The 11,291-nt window shown below is 35.6% G+C and overlaps 1 protein-coding gene and 1 non-coding gene across 2 annotated transcripts in view; one reads left to right on the forward strand and one right to left on the reverse strand.

Annotated features, from left to right (window-relative positions):
- Positions 1-621: 621 nt before the first annotated feature.
- On the reverse strand, positions 622-703 carry Trnas-cga. Its single transcript has one exon. It is a non-coding gene; the product is annotated as a tRNA-Ser (tRNA).
- Positions 704-5,990: 5,287 nt separating this feature from the next.
- Positions 5,991-11,291, forward strand: part of LOC105455897 (echinoderm microtubule-associated protein-like 2) — a 39,529-nt gene continuing 34,228 nt past the window's right edge. The window contains exon 1 of the mRNA XM_011699594.1: positions 5,991-6,121. The gene's annotated coding sequence lies outside the window, so the exon portion shown is untranslated. The remainder of the gene's footprint in view (positions 6,122-11,291) is intronic.

The following is an 11,291-nucleotide window of genomic DNA, read 5'->3' on the forward strand; positions in this document are numbered from 1 at the left end:
AAACTATTAATTTATTAAATTTCAGGTCACAGTTGTAGTTCCTATAACTATACGTTTTCCATTATTTTCCTTGGCTTAGCTTGTGATGATACTTCGATTAAATCGAAATATATGTGAGATATATGTATACGAGTCGGGATCGAACCCGGAACCCTGCCGGTGTATAGTCAATTGCTCTCACACAGAGCTACGCATTATCCCGAAGATATTTTAAAAATTTATTTATTTATTTAAACTTATACATAATTAAACTTATACATAATTTATACTTTTTATAAAAACATATAGTAGGCGAGATCAAGAAGAAAGCTACCTGCATGATAACGTCTGTTTTAACTATCAATTATTAGAAATTATTAGAAATTAGAACTATGTATAAAAAATTTTTTATAATTCTTGGCCAAAGAATAAAGAACTAATTTCCCTTTCCAATTGATTTAATAATGTTAAACATAATATGCGAGATTAAGAGGAATAGCTACGCGACGATCCAGAGTGTCAAGCGATAAAAATTGACAAAATATATAAAAATTAGATAAATATTCATAATTTTATTAATATTAACGTTACATAAATATCGTATGTAAGGAAATAAAGAAAAGATCAAATAAAAAAAAAGATCGCTGCGGACAGGATTCGAACCTGTGCGGGCAAAGCCCATTGGATTTCGAGTCCAACTCCTTAACCACTCGGACACCGCAGCTCTTGGTAAGTCACCTACCTACAATTATAGATAACGTGTACACAACATTCCAACAAAAATGTAAAGTTAACTGAAAACCGATGCTGAAATGATATTATACGTAAAAAATGTATGTGTTTAATAACAATATAAAATAAATTTTATAATCATATGTTTTAAATAAATTACTTTTAACAATAACATAAATATGTATAAATGTAAAATTTGAAAAAATATACAATAAAATTATTATTCTTATAATAAAGCTTCATTATAAAATAGAAATGCAATATAATACTAAATAATAATAAAAAAATACTATTTAATTACTTAAAAAATTAAAATTAAAAAATTGACATCAATTACATAAGAAATATTATCTTATATATTTTTTTATTTTTCTTTGTAAATAAATTATTGGTTTGTTTAATGATTCTAAAAATTCAATAATATGCCACTAAGAATCTAATCTTCTAAGATGGCGTCATCTGTTGGTCAGCGATTAATAAATGACAGCATTTCTTCTCGTCAAACTCCATCGGTAAAATAATAAAAATTATATGTATATAATTGTAACATTGATTTCATACTTTTTTAAATAAATTTTTTTCACACTTTTTTATCATTGATTTCGTATTTTTTAAAATAAATTTATATCTAAAACGTATTTATTATTACATATTCATTTTATTATTGTAAACAACAAGAAACTAACGCTTAATTTAGGAAGAATAATTAATGACTTAAAAATTGTAATTTAAATAAAAAATAATTTTTGTAATATTTGATAATTATAATTTTTATTGCTTAAAATTGCAATTTTTTTATTTATAAATAATTTTTGTTTTTATATTTGCAAAATTTATGAAATATATATTGAAAGAAATTTATATTTCTATTTATATCTGTCACTTGTATCTTATTCTTATACGAGCTATTATGTTTTCCTTATTTCTATTAAAATAAAATTTTCTTTACTTTAGGCTAATATTATTTTAATTTTAAGTTCACTTTTTTTATCTTCTCGAATGTCAGACTAAATATATATTTATTGTCACTTTGTTTCAAAGGAAGTTCTCGAATGGCGGTTCAATGCGTAATCTCTATGCTTTGCGAATAATTTGCGAATAATGCTGTTCATAAGCCATTTGAATGACAGGCACATGCGGGATCTGTCAATGGTATGTAAGTCGGCGAACAATAATGTTCGTAGAGAGCGTTTCGAGAATCGGCGCGATCGAGCGAATTCCGTGTCGTTCGCGCGGGACGACGCAATGCGATCAGTGATTAATGGAAAATGCGAATGCTATTTATCGCAACGCGCCGACCCGCTATTCATCTCTGCGAGCCTCCATTGTGTCCATTGTATCATATCGAATGCGCTTTATTACGCTTTAAAGACGCGTATCGCGTTTACGATTGTAAAAAAAAAGAAGAAAGAGAAATATATTCGTTGTACAATTATTACTACAATGTAAAAGTGTCCGTCTTTTTGCGGACTTATTTCGTAACTTATATTATTGCTGTTTATTATTGCGTATAAATTAAAGAACTTATAGCTCGCCTAATTTTCTTATTAATGCTTAATGTCTTTTTTTAAAATATAATATGTATGAACTCTTTAATTTGAAAAAGGCAGCAATTTTGATTTTTGTGGCAAACTGTTTAATTTAAAAATTACGGATATTTTAAATGATGATAACCTTTGCTTTTTTTGTCAAGTACTTTTACGTACAAGTACAAGTACTTTTTAATGAGATAACTATGATTTACTTTGTGTGCCCATAGATTATCTTTATAATACCGATATGATTCACAATGACATAAATTGCGTCAGCGAGCTTATGACGCAAGAAGATATAAAATAAACATGCTCCGATATGGAGGTGTCAACATGATACGAATTTAAAAATTATATCGAAAGATAAAGATTGAATTTATTGTATATTTAAATTTTGTGTATTTCTTTTGCTCAGTATCGATAACGTAAGCTTCGTGTTGACGAATCGAGCGAAGTGACTGAAGAGGATATTCTTCGCGTCCTCTTCGCAGATATTATTATATGTACATACATCTCGACGTGCGAAGAATCGGATTACGCAAACGTTTACGTACGTCGCGCGCGGCGCCATGTCCAAACGCAGAAGAAGACCTATTCCCACGTCTAAAAAAAAAGGAATGACGATCTTCGCACTTCGTTTGTGTCGCGCGCGGCGCAATGTAATCATCGCAGGAAGCAGAAACGCGATGATTATACGGAAGGTGTAGGCGGATTGATCGGAGGATCCACTCGGGAGGTAATAATAAAGCGACGCTAATAAAGTGTGACTCTCGGGAGGGAATGCGAAATCGGCTGGATGATTTGAATGAGAATGTTGTGCAAAAGCGACCGGCCACGCGCGACGCCTCTTGAGAGCTCAGCACTTTTACTTCGCACGAGAAGGAAAGCCTCTAAAGGAAGTGGCAATGTTAGGTGAGCGAATGTGTAACCTACATTCGGTACGACTGGGTGATCTCGTTCATTGTGATATACCAGATCTATTTTTCGTCTCCGTCAAGATTTTTACTCACGTCTATCTTAAATTAAAATGTATCTTCTTGAGCACATTTTGGTGAAAGATAATGGCATGTGCTGCTTGTCTAGCTTCATATTCTGTTTAAGACAGAAGCCTGAAACAACAATATTAAGCAAGAAATGATCAATTAAGTAATGTTAGATAATGTTATTGACTGAAAGTGATATTTTTGTTAAATTTACGGTTTATGTGTTAAATAATACATACATGTGGAAGAGAAAAATATGTCAAAACTATGAACATCAATGGAATGGAGTAATTCAAAAAGTATATCTATTTATTATAATTTTTAATGTTAAAAATAGTTAAAAACTGATAATATTATGTTTTTATTTCGAGGTTAATTTAATCAAATTAAACAGAATTTATGCGTTTAAAGCTTGTGCGCATTAATCTTCCTTCAGGTGAAAAATTCCATCCGCACCTTTCACGGAGCATTAATGATAGACCACGATGCGGCTATAATGTACATAATGAGGCGGTAGTCAATGCGTTAGATGAACTATAGAATGTGCATATTAATAAGAAACGCAATTGCTCACATTTCTCATCATCTCTTAATGTAGTCGGACAATATACTTTCATGAACATGAAGAAATCGTAATTTTTGGAAAAGTTTACAACAATATCGTAATCAATCATTACTGTTAATTAAAAAATAAAAACTTATAATTTAATTTTTTTAAGTGTAATATGGCAGCATAATAAATAAATCATAATTACAACAATAAAAAATGGAGTGTGTTATACAATTCAAATTAAAAAATGAAAAGGCTGAAGATATGGACGAGAGAAAAATAGAAAATTAAAAACTAGAAAGATTTCCAGAAATAATCAACATTCAAATAAATAGGCTGATGGGAATCGGCGCGGTAATTATTGCGCAAAATCACAAAATTCAAAAAAATCACAACTTATGTCAATTATTAAATTGAATTATTGAATTTTTAACTATTGTTTCGGGAATTTTGCTTCATTCGTTTTACTTCTAGCGATCTCTTTTTCGCGAAAAATGTAACAAACAAAATGCGTGTCGCACGAATATAAACTGCATAAGTCATCGTAGAAATGCGGATGCAGAAGGTTCGTGTCGGAAACCGCGATCGTCGATATTTATGAGAACCGGCGGAGCGTCAGTGAATTATCCGAGAACATTTGTTCGACATATGTTTCTTCCGGATTCGGGGAGAGAACCGGTTTTCTTCCATAAAGCTCTATAACTTAATTCAAGGTTAATCCACACAAACACACACACACACACACACACACACACACACACACACACTGTAGGGATACCAATTAAACATTTCATTGCACACTTGCTAGATATCCCTTTGGATGATATTCTTATCCTCATTTATTATTTATCACAAGTTCAATTTTTTATTAGTACAAATTAGCAATTGATACAAATTTATATAGAAATTTAATTATAATTAATAACACAATTAATTCTCTATAAATAATATCACTTGTACAAAAAAATTACATTAGAAGTGTTAGCTCTCTTGATAATTTATAAATTTATTTATCGTCTCACGTACATTTTAAATCTTTTTATAGGACAGTATAAAAAATAAGAAGAAACAAAAAGATTCATTATCCGTATAAAAAAGCTATCTCATTAATGTCTTGTAAATTTTGTAGTGCGTAATAACAGTTCTGATATTTTAAAATTTCGGAACTCTCGTTCTCTTGTATCAAAATTTGTCTCATGGATTGAGGCTAATCAGGCGGCATATGACAGATAAGAATTGTAGCCTCTTCTAATATTAATTGCATATTCTTTAGTCAAACGTTTTCGGGGAACATTGTTAAAGGATATTACATTTGATAAAGCGTCACAAATATTAATCCAAGTCCACAAACTATTTTTAAATCATGTTTATCTATAATGATTATAAAGCTGTTTACGTTTTCTAGTACCGAGACAGTGAAATTTAATCGAAATTCTAAAGTACGATTATTTAAAGATGATACACTAGCAAAGATCAATATTTATTCACAGATTGAATAAATACGAGTTAGATTTATTTGTTTCTTTTATCAAATTGTATCTGCAATTTCGTACTTTCTCGGATTTCTTCTTAAAAACTGAAACCTGCGAACATGCACGTCTTCTGCTTCTCAGTCGTAGTAGTGAAGCTTACAAACCTTCTCGCGCTCTTATCAAACTGATTGGAAACAGCGGACGACAGATAAGCAGCAAGTGACGTGACAGACGAAGTCAGCAAGTTACGCTCCTGGTATCTCGCTGCGTCGTCACACCTGTTGCCCTCGGCAGGATACCAGCGTGATACGCCACTGGCCGTAAACCGCTGGCACGGCTCACCTGTTGGCCTCAGCAGTACTTGCTGGGTTCTCGACCGCGCGGCACCTTTCGCCCGACGTTCGCTGACGAAGCGACGGACTTCTCCGTTCTCCACGTATTCTTCGTCGTCCGGCAAGCTCTCTTTCTTACTCCTTTTCGCGCGCGCACACGTTCAAGGAGACGTATTTGTCATTTCTTCCCTGATTGGTCCTCGTTGAACGAGGACCTCCACATCCGGTGCCGGAAGAAGGAACCGGAAGGAAGGGAGCCCCCTCGAAGCGGGGGGGGCCTTCGCCCTCGACCTGGAGGAACGCGACGCGTCGCACCGGACGGACGAGGAGGAGGGAAGGCAGGCGGAGGAGCTAACCGGTCGGCCGCTTTCCGCGGATTCCTGAACCGCCGTCGGCCCCCGTCACCGGATTGTATGCAAATACCTCGCGGAAACATCCTCGCGCGGGTTGCTGCCGGCCAGAAAAGAGCGCGGTCACCTCTTCCCGAGGAGGCGAGGAGAGGCCCACCTCCTAGCGCAGATTTTTCGCGATCGTAATCCAGGTATGCATGCGAAATTCACCTATCTTCGCGCACGTACGCGATATTATTCGCGATAGAGAGACAAGGTTCAATAGATCGCGCGATTGCTTGTGTAACGATCCATTCATCGAAACGTTTGAAACGCGAGAGTCACTGAAGAAATTCGCCTTTGGCGCGCTTGTGTAAGCAAAATTCGAAGAACTGATATCTTGGAGTCGATTCTATCTTGGGATAAATATGGATTTAAAAATAATTTTGAAAATAATTGATTTATATATGATATATGTAGATAGGATATTTTGAATTCACTTTCTCTCTTATTGTTAGTAAGACAAATTCTCCAATAAATTCGGAGTAGATATCTTTTCAGTAAAAATTTGATTGGAACGTGTTATTAAATACAATTTTTTATTAAATATTCAATTTTTACTTAATATTTCAATTTTTATCTTTTGATATATTTTGAGATGACTCAAATCTCTTTTAATTTATTGCTGTACGTGAATAATGTTCTTCTGTCAGTTGTTTTCCTCACTGTATATTTGTCCTTCCAATGACAAACTCTTTGATTTGGAGTTGAATTCTCTTGATTAAAAATATAATTCTAACTATAATATAAATTTTTCTTATTTTTCTTTTTAAGTATCTTATTAGTCAATTGCAAACTAAATTTTTATTGAATGATATCTGAACAAAACTAAAAGAAAAGGTTACTTTCAAATAAGTAGAAGTAATACGTAATTAAAAACCTTTTAAATATGACTTCCGATACATATGGTATGCAATAGAAAATTAATCTTGGTAATGACATAATTTGCTGGAGGCATCAGAAAATCCAGGCATATTCCTTTAGTCATATTTATTTAAAAGTATAGTGTTTCTTCGACGATTGACGAGCAATTTCAGACTCAAGATTATATAGTAATATCGCGTACATAGATAATTACAGACAATGTGTCGGCGGTATGCTTTTAACTGTAGAAAAAATGGATCGTACATGTTGTTTGATAAAAAGCGTTTTAACTTTTTACAAAGTTGCTTTTTCACTAATTGTTTGTTATCAAAACCTAGCTACAATGTCGGAATTTATTTTTGATACATATTGATGATATAATATCTTCTAAATGCGTTATTTGAATCAATTTCTCAAGAGAGATAAATGGAACTTCTTAAAAAATATGAATTATTTAATTTATTGTCCTAATTATTGTTTATTCAATAAGATATATTAAAAAATATTGTACATTGACATTTTATCTTACTGCAGTTACAATTACATTAAACATATTTATGTGCATAAATCATTTGTAAAAAAATCTATATAGAGAAATACGAAATATTACTTTTACATCAACATTATTCGAATTATTGCGCATTTTATGCATGCCGCATTCTTTTCGCGCGAAATCGTTTAACAGATCTCAGCACGATGGAATTTTAAAGTTTGTTACAAACTGCTCGATGCGATAGTTTGATAAGATCGAGGAGAAAACTTAGCTGCTTACGCGAGCGTTTCGAAACGCTTTACGGGAAACAATAACCTACCTTTAATAATTATTCCGCTAATATTACGATGGATAATATAAAAGTGAATCCCTTTTGCGTAAGCTGCAAAGGTTTTTCCCATAAATTATTTACGTGATAAACACCTCTTAAACGCTGCTTAAAAATGTGTTTTCATAAGAAACATAAAAAGGAAAAAAAAACTATAATCGAAAAATATTTATTTTCGGTACGGCTGTGGCAAAATTATTTTATTTCTTAACACGTAAGTGCTAAAATAAAATGTACACGACCCGTCCAAATGGTGTGAGCGTTGTCAGTGCAATAAAGTTCTCGTCCTTACGGTGGAAAATTTATGTTAAAACAAGCAAACGTTCCTATTTCTGTTATCTAACCACGCACAAAGGGAAAACGCACACGATCATTCTGGCACTGCTCGCGGTTCAAGCCGGAATGTGTCGAGCAACGACATACACGTATTACTCCTTGGCGCTTCTTCAATTTGTAAAGCTAGAGAGAGGGGAGTCACCGAGGGGAGAGGGGATGTTTTTGCAGCGAGACCACGCGCGTTTCCGCTTCGTAACGTGCATACGTAACGTATACGCTCGCGTATTTGGACGCAGGATGAAGACCCGGCCGAAGATCTCGAGCACTCCGCCGCCAATTACACGACCTGTTCCGACAATGTGAGCCAACCGGCGCGCACAACCGGCGGGTTTCTCACGACATTCACCGACGTAATTTCTCTCGCCCATTGTCTAAGTCGTGAGTCCGCGTATATATAGAGAGTGTGACTCCCATGAACGCGCGCGCACGGCGACGAAAAAAAGCGGAGCATAACGGTGCCGGCGGAAAAATTTCGCGCGCGCTCCACGTCTTCCTCGATGAGGAAGCGCCCCCGATTTTCGTTATCGGCGACGCGCGACGGAAATAGGTATCTCGTCATTGCGCACGGCGACGCGACGCGACGCGACGCAATCGCGGCCGATTATCCGCGCTCCCGCGCGAGATAACGCGACAAGCAAAACGACTAATTATAGCCTGGCGAACGTACGAATGACTAGGAAACGCACATCCTCGTGTATCGTATCATACGTACGAATGAGACACTCGTGCACGCGAGTGACAACATGTTTATGACGCTTAAGAGGTCGAAAGAAAAATAATCAAGTCGCGCCATCAGTACATCCTATTGATGATTCTGAGCATATCAGAAAATGTATTCTTCATGCTGTTTTGAACGGTTGATACTCGCGACACGTTTATGAAAAAATGCCAACTTTAATAACAGCGCGAAAATTTCGTACCATTTTATCTGGATTAAAAGAAATTTCTATTTCGTTCCGTCTCTTTCTTTGCGTCCCTTCAGGTCGTTTCAGCGACTCCGTTTATTGTCTGCCGGCGCTCGAGGTAAGATCAGACCTCCACGGTGTCCTGTGCACAGCCTGAACCCACATGCACTGGCGAACACATGCAAAACCATTAGACCTTTTCAGTATACGAAAAGAAATTTCCACTGCCCCGTCAGTGGTTCTCTATTTTAGCGGTATCCTATGTATGCGCGCGGTATGTCAGATCGGCATCTGGATTGGGTAGGTACGTTGAGACTGATTCTATTGTTAGATGGAACAGGTAAATTTGGACCGGTCAAGAAACCGGCAGTTAACATGCCAATAAATCGCAAATGCAATAAACGATATTTTTCTGCACTTCTCTGCGAATTTGGTTCAAATCGGGAAAACAAGGAGCTCAATCGGACGTTTGAAATCGTTGCTACCTTAAAACGGAATATGTAATACGGTCTGTAAAGATGCGGCACCCACTCAATAGGCTACCTGTCACCCTTCGTTACCTGCGCTGATATATATTTCGGAGAAACGAACGCTCCGCGAATACTAATTCAAGATTTCGGATACATTTCTATGCGCGACGTAGTCTTCGTAAATGCGTCTTCAGGTCGATAGCGGTCTCAGTAAATTTGTTTTTGCGTTTGAAAACTGCAAGCGAGAGATATCGTGTAATAATCTCTCGACTTTCTAGCCTTACACAATAGCTCGCGGAGGTGGGAAATTAATTTGCACTTTAAACAAACCGCATGTTTTTTTATGAGAGAATTATACACAGAAATTTGTTTTAGAAACAATAACAACTGATCGACACTAGTGCAAACGCACAAAATGATAGTATGTATTAATCAGACAAGAAGAGAAAGTGAATTAAAGGAGATATAAAAATATAGGTCCCTGTAAAAACTGCGTTTATTTACCGTTTTATTAAACACCTAGTGTTTAAATCTTCATAATTATAGGATTCCGCGAAGTTCATTAAAATTTGTATGACTGCGAATGAAATTTATAGACAGTCAGATTTTCATCAGTTTACCACGCGTTGCATGCTCATTTTGTTCTCATCATGTAGAAATACTGTTCCGTTAAATTCTAAAGCGCGATATACATGAAGGAATAAAACACACAGTACGCGTTAAGAATAAATAATAAAATATATCGTAAAACACGCAGGCATGCCGCAGGCACACAACGACGTATGGAGATAAGATTTAGTTTCTGTGTCGGTTGTTGCGCGCAGCGGGCTCTAAGTGCAGCCTACGAAATTTATTTTGCGGGAGTGTAGGGCACAGAGAGAGAGAGAGAGAGAGGTTCCCACGGAATCGTGATTAGCTCGGCGGTTATGAGGAAATCGTGGCTTTGTATCGTGCTTCCTTATCGTCCGCAGAATTTAAATCGAACAGGGGTGTATTCTCGTGTCGAGGCTCATTATCTTTTCGCGATAAGTGTCAAGGCCGCCGACCGTGGATTCTGGTCAAAAGTCCGTGGCGCTTAATTATTGCCGTTTTTGGACGGTGACCTTGAAAGGCCAAAATGCTGAAGAAGAGTTCGGGGAAATATAAAATATTTTAATTTTTTTATCAGTCTTATTTAAGATAGTGACGTATAGGAATATGATACATGTGGTACTTACTAAGAAAAAGATGTCGACTTTTTGGCAGGGTTTTTCCGACCGCTCTATCCGCGTTTCTAAATATAACCCAATGCGATTATACTTTAACGTTCGACCCTACTAACGAGCACTTCTGCACTTTTATTTTCTTCTGCTACGAAATTCTTGCCCGATACACAACACCGCGCTCACCTTTAAGCCGACTACGGGTCTCCGACGGAGAAACAGAATATTCACAGAAATTTCGCGCACGCGTCATCATTCTTAACGTTCGTCTTTATCACAGTTGAAGTATGTTTATTATACATATATAAAAAAATATTATACAGATTATAATTTAATTCGTGAAAATAGATAGCGTCATAGTGTACAGTTTATATCGGTGTTGTGTATCGGGTAAGAATTTCGTAGCAGAAGAAAATAAAAGCGCAGAAGTGCTCGTTAGTAGTCAGGGTCGAACGTTAAAGTATAATCGCATTGGGTTATATTTAGAAACGTGGATAGACCGGTCGGAAAAACCCCTGCCAAAATGTCGGCATTTTTTTCTTAGCAAGTACACATATATCATATTCCTACGTCACTATCTTAAATAAGACTGATAAAAAAATTAAAATATTTTGTATTTCCCTGAACTCTTCTTCATATATATATATACATATATATATATATATATGTATATATGTATATATATGAAGAAGACTTCAATATATATATGTATATATATATATAT

Source organism: Wasmannia auropunctata, unplaced genomic scaffold (assembly GCF_000956235.1).
Source record: "Wasmannia auropunctata unplaced genomic scaffold, wasmannia.A_1.0 LD335828.1, whole genome shotgun sequence".
NCBI lineage: Eukaryota > Metazoa > Arthropoda > Insecta > Hymenoptera > Formicidae > Wasmannia > Wasmannia auropunctata.